This window comes from Grampus griseus (genome assembly GCF_964374135.1).
Source record: "Grampus griseus genome assembly, chromosome: 13".
NCBI classification, from domain to species: domain Eukaryota; kingdom Metazoa; phylum Chordata; class Mammalia; order Artiodactyla; family Delphinidae; genus Grampus; species Grampus griseus.
In genome coordinates, this window is record NC_139007.1 from 27,475,645 (window position 1) to 27,491,222 (window position 15,578).

At 35.8% G+C, this 15,578-nt stretch overlaps 1 protein-coding gene across 6 annotated transcripts in view; it reads left to right on the forward strand.

Moving 5' to 3' along the window:
• Nucleotides 1–15,578, forward strand: part of MANEA (mannosidase endo-alpha) — a 135,772-nt gene that overhangs the window by 34,013 nt on the left and 86,181 nt on the right. The window lies entirely within an intron of this gene.

The window sequence follows — 15,578 nt, forward strand, 5'->3', positions numbered from 1 at the left end:
GCCATCTGTACGTGTTCCTAGGAAAAATGTCTATCCAGAACTTATGCCCATTTTTCAATCAGATTTTTTTTTGCTAATGTGTTGTAGGAGTCCTTTATATATTTTGCATATTAACCCCTTGTCAGATACATGATTTGCAGATATTTTCTCCCATCTATTATGTTACCTTTTCATTTGTTAGTGTTTTCATGTGCTGTATAGAAGCATTTTTGATGTAGTGCCACTTGTTTATTTTTGCTTTTGTTGTTTTGGTTTTGGTGTCAAATCCAAAACATCATTACCAACACTAATTTCAAGGAGCTTACTACCTTTATTTTCTTCTAAGAGTTTTATGGTTTCAGGTCTTATGCTTAAGAATTTAATCCATTTTTAGGTAATTTTTGTGTATGGTGTAAGATGGTGGTTCAGTTTCATTCTTTTGCATGTGGCTGCTCAGTTTTTCCAGCACCATTTATTGAAAAGACTGTCCTTTCCCCATTGTATATTCTTAGCTCCTTTGTTATTAATTGACCATAGGTGCCTGGGCTTATTTCTGGGCTCTCTATTCTGTTCCAGTGATCTATGTGTCTGTTTTTATGTTCTGATTAGTATAGCTTTGTAATATAGTTTGAAATCAGGGAGTGTGATGCCTCCAGCATTGTTCTTTTTTCTCAGTATTGCTTTGGCTTTAGGGTCTTTTGTGGTTCCATACTAATTTTAGGATTGTATGTTTTATTTCTGTGAAAAATGCCTTTGGGATTGCATTGAATCTATGGATTGCTTTTGATAGTATGGACATTTTAACAAAATTAATTCTTCCAATCCATGAGTGTGGGCTATCTTAACATTTATTTCTGTTTCTTTAATGTCGTTTATTAACATCTTACGATTTTCAGTGTACAGATCTTTCATGTTCTTGGTTAAGCTTATTTCTAGGTATCTTATTCTTTTTGATGCAGTTGTACAATAAATAGGATTGTTTCCTTAATTTATCTTTCTGAGTTCATAATTAGTGAATAGAAATGCAAGTGATTTGTGTATATTGATTTTGTATCCTGCAAGCTTATTGAATTTGTTTATTTTAACAGTTTTTCGATAAAATCTTTAGAGTTTTCTATGTCACACAGTGTCATCTGCAAATAGAGACAGTTTTACTCCTCCTTTTCTGAATTGGATGCCTTTCATTTGTTATTGTTGTTGCATTATTGCTCTGGCTAGGAGTTCCAATGCTTTATTGAATAAAAGTGGTGCGAGTGGGTATCCTTGAGTTGTTGCTGATCATGGAGGAAAAACAGTCGACTCTTCTCCCTTGAGTATGATTTTAGCTGGAGGCTTGTGATATATCGCCATTATTTTGTTGAAGTACTTTTTCTCTATACTCACTTTGTTGAGAGTTTGTATCATGAATGGGTGTTAAATTTTGTTGAATGCTTTTTTCTGCTTTGTTGAGATGATCACATGACTTTTTATCCTTTATTTTGTGAATGGTGTGTATCACATTGATTGATTTGAGGGTGTTAAACCATCCTTGCACCCCTGGAATAAATTCCACTTGATCAGAGCATATGATACTTTTGTTGTATTGTTGAATTCAGCTTATTAATATTTTGTTGAGGAGTTTTGCATTTCTGTTCATCATGAATATTGGCCTGTAATTTTCTTTACTGTGGTGTCTTGACTGGTTTTGGTGTCAGGGTAATGCTTGTCCCATAAAATAAGTTTGGACGTGTTCCCTTCTTTTCTAATTTTTGGAAGAATTTGAGAAGATTCGTATTAATTCTTCTTTGAATATTTGGTAGAACTCACCAGTGAAGCGGTCTGATTCTGGATTTGTTTGTTGGAGGTTTTTGATTACTGATTATCTCCCTTCTAGTAATCAGTCTGCTCAGATTTTGTTTCTTCATGATTCAGCCTTGGAAGGTGGTATGTTTCTAAGAATATATCCATTTGCGTTGTCAGTGGAGTATTAAAGTCCCTTATTATTATTGTATGGCTGTTTTACCCTTTAGGTCTCTTAATATTTGCTTTTATATTTGGATGCTCCTATGTTGGGTGCATAAATATTTACAAATGTCATATCCTCTTATTGTATTGATCCCTTTATCATTATGTAATGACCTACTTTGTTCTTTGTCTCGTATTACAGTGTGTTTTATGTTCTTCTTTGTTTTATGTAAGTATTGCCACCCCAGCTTTCTTTTGGTTTCCAAGAGCATGGGATATATTTTTCCATCCCTTCGTTTTCAGACTGCATGTGTTTGTACATCTTGTGGGTAAGATATAGATGACTTTTAAAAAATCTGTTTAGCTATTCTCTGGGTTTTTTGCTTGCTTGTTTGTTTGTTTTCCCAGAATTTGTCCATGTACACTTAATTATTGATAGGTATGGAGTTATTGCCATTTTGTTTATTGTTTTATAGCCGTTTTGTAATTTCTTTTTTCCTCTCTACTTCTCTTGATCTCCTACTTTGTGATTTGATGATTTTCTGTAGTGGCAGTCTTAGATTCCATTCTCTTTATCTTTTGTATATTTAATCTAGGTTTTTGCTCTGTAGTTACCATAATGCTGACATAAAACAATTTATATTTATAATAGTCTGTTTTAAGTCAATAACAAATTTGGTAACAGTCTAAAGCTCTACATTTTTACTTACCCCCATTTTATATTTTTGAAGTCACCATTTACATCATCTTATCTTGCATATTCACTATCAAATTATTGCAGTTATAGTTATTTTTACTGTTTGTCTTTTAACCTTCATACTAGTGTTTGTATAAGTGATTAATTTATCACGTTTACAACATTAGGTTTTTCTAAATTTTACTGTATGTTAATTTTTACCAGTGAGATTTATATATTTGTATTTTTTTCCTGTTACTGTCTAGCACCCTTTTGTTTCAGCTTAAAAAGTCCCTTTAACATTTCTTATAGGACTGGGCTATTGGTCATTACTCTATGTTTTATTTTTCTGGAAAACTCTTTATATCTCCTTCAATTCTGAAGGATAACTTTACCATGTAGATTATTCTTGGTTGGCAGTTTAATTTTTTCAGAGCTTTAAATATATCATGCCACATCCTTCTACAATTTTTCTGCTGGAAAATATGCTAATTGTCTTTTGGGGATTCCCTTGTGTATAAGAAGTTGTTTTTCTCTTGCTTCTTCATACAGTCTGTCCTTGCTTTTAACTTTTGATGATTTATTTATATTATATATATAAATAAATCTGGATGCTGTTTCCTTCCCCTAATTAGGGAAGTGTTCAGCCACTATTTCTTCACATAAATTTTCTGCCCTTTTTCTCTCCTCATTCCGGGAACCTGGTGCGAATAATGGTCCTCTTGATGTTTTCCCATAAATTCCATAAACTATCTTTGCTCTTTTTTATTCCTTTTTCTTTTTGCTGCTCTAGTTGGAGGAGTTAAACTGTCCTGTCTTTGAGTTCACTGATCTTTTGTTTTGCTCTTAATCTGCTTTTGAACCCTCATATTTGTCAGTACAGTTGTTGTATTCTTCAACTTCATCATTTCTGTAGAGTACTTTCCTTTATTTTCTGTTTCTTAAAATTCTCACTTCTTTCATGTTTTGTTCTGACATTGGTGAGCATATTTATTACTTATTTTGAATTTTTTGTCATGTAAATCATGTATCTCTTTTTCATTAAGTATTTTCCTGAAGTTTTTATCTTGTCCTTTTATTCGGAACATATTCCTTTGTTTTTTCAGTTTCCCTGACATTTTGTGTTGGTTCTATGTATTAGATGAAACAACCTCTTCTCCCAGTCTTGAAGGCGTTGCCTCATGTAGGAGATGAACCTTAACGTTTAACCCTGTCCTATTTCTTGGCTGTCTCTCATATCCTTGTGATTGTCCAAACCACCTACTTGGTTCTTAGTGGCTCCCAGCCGTTGAGGGTTTCCCAAGACCTGCCAGTGTCCTAAAAGGGAGGATCTCAGTCAGCACCTAAATTCAGGCTGATTGGAAGCCAGACTTTGGGCAGCAACTTTTAAGTTATACATATATACCTCTTTCCATGGAAGCCTGGGAGATGGATATTTCATTCTGCTTCCTCTGTACTGAGCCCTGCATGATAGTTAAGAACCGTTTCTTCCTTTATGCCATCCCATTAGACCCATGAATACAATACCCACTAGCCACCAGAGCCAGGCTATCAAGGGTTATTTCTTGTGGGCAGAAACCACAAAAGCTGGTGCACCAAATGTGGGCAGAAGCTCCATTCTCAAAGATTACCACGACCTGGGGCTGGGTGGAGGGTGTTTGCAAAGTAGGTGCCCACTTCTTTCCCTGGTCTCTGCACAAGATTGCAGTTGGCCCCTAGATGTGTGTTTAATTTGATGTCTTCCCCTCAGGCCAAAGCTATGAAAATAGGATTTTAGTCCTCTTTTACAGAAAGATTAGGTGCCTGTCTATTGCCTCTCTGCTTTGTCCTGTGGGTTGTTGCTGGTTACGAACTCTTTCTCTTTGTTTCAGTCCTATGGAACTCATAAATGTCCACCACTCTGGCCACCAGAGCCAGGTGATCGAGGTAGTGCCCCCTTACTTAGCAGCAGCTGCAAAAACCAGGCCATCAGATGCATATACAAGCTTCTTTCTGGAAGATAAGGTGACCTGGAGTGAGATGGGGGAGGCTCCTTGGTCTTTGGAGAGTATTCAGTAAGCTTCTAGGTATGCCTTAAATTAGGTGCCTGCCACTTAAGCCAAAGCTCTAAGATAAGCATATAAGTCTCTTTTACAGAAAGACTAGGCATTTTAATTGGCTGCCTTTGTGCTGGGCCCTGGGGTGTAGGCATAGCGAATCCTCATGAGCCTTTTAAGTATGTTTCTCAGTTCACTATAGCCTTGTGTGTCTCATGGACAACAGCCCTGTTAACTTTCAAATATAAATGTTTTGGGTGCTTGTCTCTCAGGTGCAGGTCTTAAAAGTTGGGGTGCCAGATGTAGATTTCACATCCTGTGCTCCTCAGGAAGAAGCTCAGAGTTGTGGGTTCCCTCCTGATTATGGGTCTACATGCCAGGAGTGGAGTTTATGGTTAGATTGTGTCTCAGCCTCTCCTACCCATTTCAACATCAGTCTTTTTTTGTTTACCCAGTATGTAGGAGTTTATTTCAGAGAAAATTGTTCCTTATATAGTTGTAGATTTGGTGTGTCCCTGGGAGGAGGTAAGTTAAGGCTCCCCCTACATTGCCATCTTGAACTAGAACCTCTAAAGGTATTATTGATAATAAAATAAAATACTTGTGAACTATCCTTTTGGATATGAGGATAGTAATTATAATTTTTGGAGTAGTTGTTTTAATTAAAACTTGATGTGAAAGTGACTTAGAATCTTTTTTTTTTTTTTTTTTTTTTTTGCGGTACGCGGGCCTCTCACTGTTGTGGCCTCTCCCGTTGCAGAGCACAGGCTCCGGACGCGCAGGCTCAGTGGCCATGGCTCACGGGCCTAGCCGCTCCACGGCATGTGGGATCTTCCCAGGCCGGGCCACAAACCCGTGTCCCCTGCATTGGCAGGCGGACTGTCAACCACTGCGCCACCAGGGAAGCCCTAGAATCTTTTCTAATAATACATTTTTTCATAAAAAATTTCTGAGTTCTAAACCTCATCTAGATCATAGCTTATTATTAAAGTTTCCTTACTATTATTCTGTATATGTTTTATATTCATATACTTACTGTTTATTTTAGCAGGAAAGAAAGAAAATCGCAGTGTTTTTATGAAGATAATACAGTAATTAGTGAGATTAACATGTCTAAGTATCTTGGATGTCAAAGATTTACTAAAAACAAGTTTTGTTAACCATATGAATTTAAATATTTCTAAAGTAGTTAGAAGACAAATTGCTGCTTAAAAATTTGTCAAAATCTGTATTTCATTTAAACCTTGTATAACCCATACACACACAAACACATACACGCCCAGGTACATAAAAAATGCAGGCGAAAGTCTGAAGACAGTTGTAAGACCAAGTATATTCTACCCAGATAGTAAGGCATGTTACAAATGTGGGGAAATTTCTCAAAGTATAAAATTTTATTTATTTCTTTCAGAAATTAATGAATCATGGAAACAAATAGAAGTAATGATGAAAAGGATTTTGAATAGCACCGCAAAGGAAATTTTATAATGAATAGCAAGAGAATAAGAATCATTTTTAAAATCCAAGGATACTTTTCAAAAATTGGTTACGTGATAGTTAGCAACATTAATCTTAATAAATTCACAAAAAATATAACCATATGGTCTGCATTCTCTGACCATATTCAGTATAACTGAACATTAAAAATAAGGCCAAAATAAACATTTAAAAAGTAAAAAATTGTCTAAAATTTTAATTATAACATTATAACTAAAAATAACACTTCTTTTAAGATCAAAAGTGAAAATTTAGGATGATTAAAAATAAATAGCACTGAGATTATCAATACCAGTAGGACATGGATAATGAAATAAACTAAAATTAGAAGGAGGGATTAATAAGGATGAAGTAAGCACTTAATTAAATAAAATACAAAACCTTCAAAATCAGTAGCCTGGAAAAATTATTTTTCCACTGTGGGGAAGAAAAAAATAGACAAACCACTGGCAAGATTAAAAAAGAAAAACACAGAGAAGACATAATATCAAAAATTGAAAGGAAATAGATCTATAGGGATAGAAGAGCACTTAAGGTTTTATATCACCATATTTAAAATATATAAAAAATAGACAGCATTCTTGGAAAATACAAAAAAATTTTACTTTTTGTACAGAGAGAAGTTTAAAAAATCTAAATTGACTTACATCCTAGAAAAAATTCTGAAGTTTTATTGAGTGTATGTCTTTCTCAAAGCACCAGATCTTACCTGTCAGTTCTGTTCAACCTTTGAGAACTGGTTGATTTTTGTGATAGTGAAATACAGTGGAAAGTTTATTCATTATCTATTGCTGTATAACATATTACCCCAAAACTTGGCAGTTTAACACAACAAACATTTTATATCTCATGCAAGTTCTAAAGGTCAGGAATCTGGAAGTGGTTTAGCCTGGTGAGTCTGGTTCAGGATTTCTCAGAAGGTTATAATCAAGTTGTTGGCTGGTACTATAGTCATCAGAGGCCTAGAGGATCTACTTCTAAGTTTTCTTATGTGGTGGTTGACAGACCTCAGTTTCTTTTAGCTGTTGGAATGGGACTTAGTACTTTTTTTTTTTTTGATTGAAGTATGGTTGATTTACAGTGTTTCAGATATACAGGACTTAGTTTGCGGGCAGCCTGTCCACAGGACTGTCTCCTTAATACATGGCAGCTGGCTTCCCCATAATGAATGATTTGAGAAAGAGAGAGTTCAGTACAGAAGGTACAGTGTTTTGACCTAATTTAGAAAGTGACTGTCACTTATGCCCTATTTTATTGGTTTATCTGCTGGTAAACCAACCCTGGTGCAATGTGGGAGGCAACTGCACAGGTTATGAATATCAGGAGATGGGGAGCATTGGTGGCCATCTCGGAGACTGGCTACCAGAGAAGACTTGCAACTTTATTCTATAATGATAACACAGTTCTGATTCAAACATTAAAGGATAGCACAAAAAAGAGATTCATACAGTGATCTCATTAATGAAAATATATGCAAAATTCCTGAAGAAAACTTATATATGAGAAGTGTTTATTAGCAATAATCTAAGAGGGGATTCAAGAGTACGAAATCTGAATCCAAATCTCCCACATTCAGTCCTGGCTCAAGCACTTAGTAGCTGTGTATTTAACTCTTATGCCTCAGTTTCCTCATCTCTCACTGGAAAAAGTAACAAAATCTACCTTACAGAATGGTTATAAAGATTACATGAGGTAATATATGTAAAGCCCTTAGTGTCTGGCACATGGTAAACATTATGTAAGTGTTAAGTAAATAAGACTTAATTGATTATTTAAAAGAGATAAAACATGATCATCTTGATACTAAACTTCTGAGGAAATAAAAACTCATTACTAATAAAACTCTTAATAAAAATTGTTCTTTAACTTGATAAAGGGTTTCTTTTATTTTGTTTATTTTTCTATTAATTTTTATTGGAGTATAGTTGCTTTACAATGTTGAGTTAGTTTCTGCTGTACAGTAATCAGTTATACAGATACATATATCCACTCTTTTAGATTTCCTTGCCATTTAGGTCACCACAGAGCATTGAGTAGAATTCCCTGTGCTATACAGTAGGTTCTTGTTACTTATCTATTTTATATACAGTAGTGTATATATTTCAATCCCAATCTCCCAATTCATCCCACCCCTTTCCTTCCCCTTGGTAACCATAAGTTTGTTTTCTACATCTCTGACTTTATTTCTGCTTTGCAAATAAGTTCATCTATCCCACTTTTCTAGATTTCACATATAAGTGCTATTATACGATATTTGTCTTTCTCTTTCTGACTTACTTCACTCTGTATGACAATCTCTGGGTCCATCCATGTCTCTGCAAATGGCATTATTTCATTCCTTTTTATGGCTGAGTAATATTCCATTGTATGTATACACAACATCTTCTTTATCCATTCCTCTGTTGATGGACATTTGGATTGCTTACATTTCCTGGCTATTGTAAATAATGCTGCAGTGAACATCGAGATGCATCCTCTCTAATTATGGTTTTCTCTGGGTATATGCCCAGTAGTAGGATTGCTGGGTCATATGGTAGCTCTATTTTTAGTTTTTTAAGGAATCTCCATACTGTTCTCCATAGTGGCTGTACCAATTTACATCCCCACCAACAGTGCAGGAGGGTTGCCTTGTCTCCACACCCTATCCAGCATTTATTGTTTGTAGATTTCTGATGATGGCCATTCTGACCAGTGTGAGGTGATACCTCATTGTAGTTTTGATTTACATTTCTCTAATAATTAGTGATGTTGAGCATCTTTTCATGTGTTTTTTGTTCATCTGTATGTCTTCTTTAGAGAAATGTCTATTTAGATCTTCTGCCCATTTTTTCATTGGGTTGTTTGTTTTTTTGTTACTGAGCTGCATGAGCTGTTTATATGTTTTGGAGATTAATCCCTTGTCAGTTGCTTCATTTACAAATGTTTTCTCCCATCCTGAGGGTTGTCTTTTCATTTTGTTTATAGTTTCCTTTGCTGTGCAAAAGCTTTTAAGTTTCATTAGGTCCCATTTGTTTATTTTTGTTTTTATTTTCATTACTCTAGGAGGTGGATCAAAAAAGATATTGCTGAGATGTATGTCAAAGAGTATTCTGCCTGTGTTTTCCTCTAAGAGTTTTATACTGTCCGGTCTTACATTTAGGTCTCTAATCCATTTTGAGTATATTTTTGTGTATGGTATTATGGAGTGTTGTAATTTCATTCTTTTACATGTACCTGTCCAGTTTTCCTAGCATCACTTATTGAAGAGACTGTATTTTCTTCATTGTATATTCTTGCCTCCTTTGTCATAGATTAGGTGGCCATAGGTGTGTGGGTTTATCTCTGGACTTTGTATCCTAATCCGTTGATTTGTATTTCTGTTTTTGTGCCAGTACCATACTGTTTTGGTTACTGTAGCTTTGTACTTATTCTGAAGTCAGGGAGCCTCGTCCTCCAGCTCCGCTCTTCTTTCTCAAGATTGCTTGTGTTGTCTTTTGTGTTCCCATACAAACTGTAAAATTTTTTTGTTCTAATTCTATGAAAAATGCCCTTGGTAATTTGATAGGGATTGCATTGAATATGTAGATTGCTTTGAGTAGTGTAGTCATTTTCACAATATTGGTTCTTCCAATCCAAGAACATGGTATATCTCTCCATCTCTTTGTGTCATCTTTGATTTCTTTTATCAGCATCTTATAGTTTTCTGAGTTCAGGTCTTTTGCCTCCTTAGGTAGGTTTATTCCTAGGTATTTCATTCTTTTTGATGCAATGGTAAATGGGATTGTTTCCTTAATATCTCTTTCTGATCTTTCTTTGTTAGCATATAGGAATGCAAGAGCTTTCTATGTATTGATTTTGTATCCTGCAACTTTACCAATTTCCTTGATGAGCTCTAGTGGTTTTCTGGTAGCATCTTTAGGAATCCCAGTGTATAAGTATCATGTCATCTGCAAACATTGACAGTTTTACTTCTTCTTTTCCAATTTGGATTCCTTTTATTTTTTTTTCTTCTCTGACAGCCATGACTAGGACTACCAATAGTATGTTGAATAAAAGTGGCGAGAGTAGACATCCTTGTCTTGTACCTGATCTTAGAGGAAATGTTTCAGATCTTCACCATTGAGTATGATGTTTGCTGTAGGTTTGTCAGGTATGGCCTTTATTATGTTGAGGTAGATTCTCTCTATGCCCACTTTCTGGAGAGTTCTTATCATAAATGTGTTGAACTTTTTCAGAAGCTTTTTCTGTATCTATTGAGATGATCATATGGTTTTTAGTCTTCAATTTGTTAATGTGCTGTATCACATTGATTGATTTGCATATACTGTATTGAAGAATCCTTGCCTCCCTGGGATAAATCCCACTTGATCAGGATGTATGATCCTTTTAACGTGTTGTTGTATTCGGTTTTCTAGTATATTGTTGAGAACATTTGTGTCTATGTTCATCAGTGATATTGGCCTGTAATTTTCTTTTTTTGTGATATCTTTGTCTGGCTTTGGTATCAGGGTGATGTTGGCCTCATAGAATGAGCTTGGAAGTGTTCCTTCCTCTGCAACTTTTTGGAAGAGTTTCATAAAGGTAGGTGTCAGCTCTTCTCTAAATGTTTGATAGAATTCACCTGTGACGCCATCTGGTCCTGGACTTTTGTTTTGGGGGAGTTTTTTAATTCAATTTCAGTACTTGTGATTGGTCTGTTCATATTTTCTATTTCTTCCTGGTTCAGTCTTGGAAGGTTGTACCTTTCTAGGAATTTGTCCATTTCTTCAAGGTTGTACATTTTATTGGCATATAGTTGACTTTAGTAGTCTCTTATGATCCTTTGTATTTCCGTTTTGTCCATTGTAACGTCTCCTTTTTCATTTCTAATTTTATTGATTCAAGTCCTCTCCCTTTATTTCTTGATGAGTCTGGCTAAAGGTTTATCAATTTTGTTTATCCTCTCAAAGAACCAGCTTTTAGTTTCATTGATCTTTACTATTTTCTTTGTTTCTAGTTCATTTATTTCTACTCTGATTTTTCTTTCCTTCTACTAAGTCTGGGTTTTCTTCTTTCTCTAGTTGTTTTAGGTATAACTTTAGGTTATGTGAGATTTTTCTTGTTTCTTGAGGTAAGATTGTATTGCTGTAAACTTCCCTTTTAGAACTGCTTTTGCTGCATCCCATAGTTTTTGGGTCAGCGTGTTTTTGTTCTCATTTGTGTCTAGGTATTTTTGATTTCCTCTTTGATTTCTTCAGTGACCTTTTGGTTATTTAATAACATATTGTTTAGCCTCCATGTGTATTTTATAGTGTTTTTCCTGTAATTGATTTCTAATCTCATAGGATTGTGGTCAGAAAAGATGCTTGATATGATTTCAATTTTCTTAAATTTGTTGAGGCTTGATTTGTGACCCAAGATGTGATCTATCCTGGAGAATGTTCCGTGTGCACTTGAGAAGAAAGTGTATTCTGCTGCTTTCCGATGGAATTCCCTATAAATATCAATTAAGTCTGTTTTGACTAATGTGTCCTTTAAAGCTTGTGTTACCTTATTAATTTTCTGTCTGGTTTATCTGTCCGTTGTTGTAAGTGGGGTGTTAAAGTCCCCCACTATTATTTCCCCTTTTATGGCTCTCAGCATTTGCTTTATATATTGAGGTGCTCCTATGCTGGCTGCATATATATTTACAATTGTTATATCTTCTTCTTATACTGATCCCTTGATCATTATGTAGTGACCTTCCTTGTTTCTTGTAACAGTCTTTATTTTAAAGTCTATTTTTTCTGATTGAATATTGCCACTCCAGCTTTCTTTTGATTTCCATTTGCATGGAATATTACTTTCCATCCCCTCACTTTCAGTTTGTATGTGTCCCTAGGTCTGAAGTGGTTCTCTTATAGACAGCATATATATGGGTCTTGTTTTAGAATCCATTCAGCCAGTCTGTGTCTTTTGGTTGGAGCATTTAATCCATTTACATTTAAGGTAATTATTGATATGTATGTTCCTATTGTCATTTTATTAATTATTTTGGGTTTGTTTTGGTAGGTCTTTTTTCTTCCCTTCCTCTTTTTTTCTCTTGTGTTTCCTGCCTAGAGAAGTTCCTTTAGCATTTGTCATAAAGCTGGTTTCGTGGTGCTAAAGCCTCTTAGCTTTTGCTTGACTGTAAAGCTTTTGATTTCTCCGTCAAGTCTAAATGAGAGCCTTGCTAGGTAGAGTATTCTTAGTTGTAGGTTTTTCCCTTTTATTACTTTAAGTATATCATGCCACTCCCTTCTTGCCTGCAAAGTTTCTGCTAAAAAATCAGCTGATAACCTGTGGATTCCCTTGTATGTTTTTTGTTGTTTTTCCCTTGTTGCTTTTAATATTTTTTCTTTGTATTTAATTTTTGTTAGTTTGATTAACATGTGTCTCAGTGTGTTCCTCCTTGTGTTTATCCTATATGGGACTCTGCACTTCCTGGACTAGATGACTATTTCCTTTACCATGGTAGGAAAGTTTGAGACTGTTATCTCGTCAAATATTTTCACAGGCCCTTTCTCTCTCCTTTCTTCTTCTGGGACCCTTATAATTCGAATGTTGGTATGTTTAATGTAGTCCCAGAAGTCTCTGAGACTGTCTTCATTTCTTTTCATTCTTTTTTCTTTATTCTGTTCCATGGCAGTGATTTCTACCATTCTGTCTTCCAGCTCATTTATCCGTTCTTCTGCCTCAGTTATTCTGTTACTGATTCCTTCTAGAGTATATTTCATTTCAGTTATTGTATTGTTCATCTCTGTTAGTTCTTTAGTTCTTCTAGGTCTTTATTAATCATCTCTTGCATGTTCTCAATCCATGCCTCCATTCTTTTTCTGACATCTTGGATCATCTTTACTATCATTATTCTGATTCTTTTTCATTATTTCTTCATTTAGTTGTTCTTGTAGGTTTTTATCTTGCTCCTTCGTCTGCAGCAGATTCCTCTGTCATCTCATTTTGGCTAACTTATTGTGTTTGTGGTCTCCTTTATGCATGTTGCAGGATCATAGCTCCTCTTGCTTCTGATGTCTTCCCCCTGGTGTGTAAGGTGGATATTGAGTGGGGCCTCCCCTTTGCTCTGTGGTTGTCACTGCCCTGTCAGGGGCATGGTATTCTCCTTAGTTGTTGAAGTATAGGCCCGCAGATCTGTTTCTTAGCTGTGTTTCTGATCTGCAGTGAGAGGTAGGTGGGATTGAAGCACTTCCACTGGGAGAGAAGCCTCTTGAGTATTCCTCCTCTGGAGATGTTCACCTGTGAGTGTGCTCTGTTATGTCACCTTTTGCCTGTTGTGCGGGCTCACAAAGTACACTGTTGTTGGCACTGCTGTCAGTCCCATCATAACTGTGGGTATGCCAGCAAATGGCCCTGTTGACTCTCAGGTGTAGTTTTCACCAGACCACTGGTGCAGATCCACTGAGGTCAGGTCCCAGCACATGCAATAGTTGTTCACCTGGACCTGCTGTGGGAGCTATGGAGGCTGCTCAGACTCTGGCCTGGCCCAACCCTCATGTGAATGTGCCCATAAAGCCCACAGCTGCTAAAGCCAGACCTGTCTCAGTTGCAGGAGCACTTGTCTGTTTGGATGTTCCATAGGTGCTGCATTTAGGAAGCCATCAGCACAGGTGTATTCACTGTTTTGTTCCACTACCTTCTGTTTTTCAGGCAACTTCTTAATTCCATCTTCCCAAGTCTTTTTATCTTCTTGAGCAAAGAACTGTTTCAGGTGCCTTTTACAGTCTTCCAGAGAATTAAAATTTTTTCCATTAAGAGAATTTTATTATTGTAGGTTTGTAGTATAGTTTGAAGTTGGGGAGCCTGATTCCTCCTCCAGCTCCATTTTTCTTAAGATTGCTTTGGCTATTCAGGATCTTTTGTGTTTCCATACAAATTGTAAATTTTTTTGTTCTAATTCTGTGAAGAATGCCATTGGTAGTTTCATAGGGATTGCATTGAATCTGTAGATTGCTTTGGGTAGTATAGTTATTTTCACAATATTGATTCTTCCAATCCAAGAACATGGTATATTTCTCTATCTGTTTATGTCATCTTTGATTTTTTTCATCAGTGTTTTATAGTTTTCTGAGTACAAGTTTTTCTCCTCCTTAGGTAGGTTTATTCCTAGGTATTTTATTCTTTTTGTTGAGATGGTAAATGGGATCGTTTCCTTAATTTTTCTTTCTGAGTTTTCATTGTTAGTGTTATAGGAATGCCAGAGATTTCTGTGCATTAATTTTGTATCCTGCAACCCTACTTCAAACTATACTAAAAAGCTACAGTAATCAAGACAATATGGCACTGACACAAAAACAGAAATATAGATCAGTGGAACAGGATAGAAAGCCCAGAGACAAACCCACACACATATGGTCACCTAATTGACAACAGAGGAGGCAAGAACATACAATGGAGAAAAGATAGTCTCTTCAATAAGTGGTGCTGGGAAAACTGGACAGCTACATGTAAAAGAATGAAATTAGAACACTCCCTAACACCATACACAAAAATAAACTCAAAATGGATTAAAGACCTAAATGTAAGACTGGACACTATACCTAGAGGGGTGGGATAGAGAGGGTGGGAGGGAGATGCAAGAGGGAGGAGATATGGGGATATATGTATAGCTGATTCACTTTGTTATAAAACAGAAACTAACATACCATTCTAAAGCAACTATACTCCAATAAAGATGTTAAAAAAAAAAAAAAAAAAACCTTTAGAGGAAAACATAAGCAGATCACTCTTGGACGTAAATCAATCACAGCAAGATCTCTTTCAATCCACCTCCTAGAATAATGAAAATAAAAAGAAAAATAAACAAATGGGACCTAATTAAACTGAAAGCTTTTGCACAGCAAAGGAAACCATAATCAAGACTAAAAGACAACCCTCAGAATGGGAGAAAATATTTGCAAATGAAACAACAGATAAAGGATTAATCTCCAGAATATACAAACAGCTCATGGAGTTCAATATCCAAAAAAAAAAAAAAAACCAATTAAAAAATGGGCCAAAAACCTAAATGGATCTCACCAAAGAAGACACACAGGTGGCCAAGAGGCATATGAACATCTGCTCTACATCACTAATTATTAGAGAAATGCAAATCAAAACTTGCATGAGGTATCACTTCACACTGGTCAGAATGGCCATCATCAAAAAATCTAGAAACAATAAACGCTGGAGAGGGTGTGCTGAAAAGGGAAGCCTCCTGCACTGTTGGTGGGAATGTAAACTAATATAGCCACTATGGAGAACAGTATGGAGGTTCCTTAAACAACTAAAAATAGAACTACCATATGACCCAGCAATCCCACTACTGGGCATATACCCTGAGAAAACCATAATTCAAAAAGAGACATGTACCACAATGTTCATTGGAGCACTATTTACAATAGCCAGAACATGGAAGCACCCTAAACGTCCATCAACAGATGAATGGATAAAGAAGATGCGGCACATATGGAATA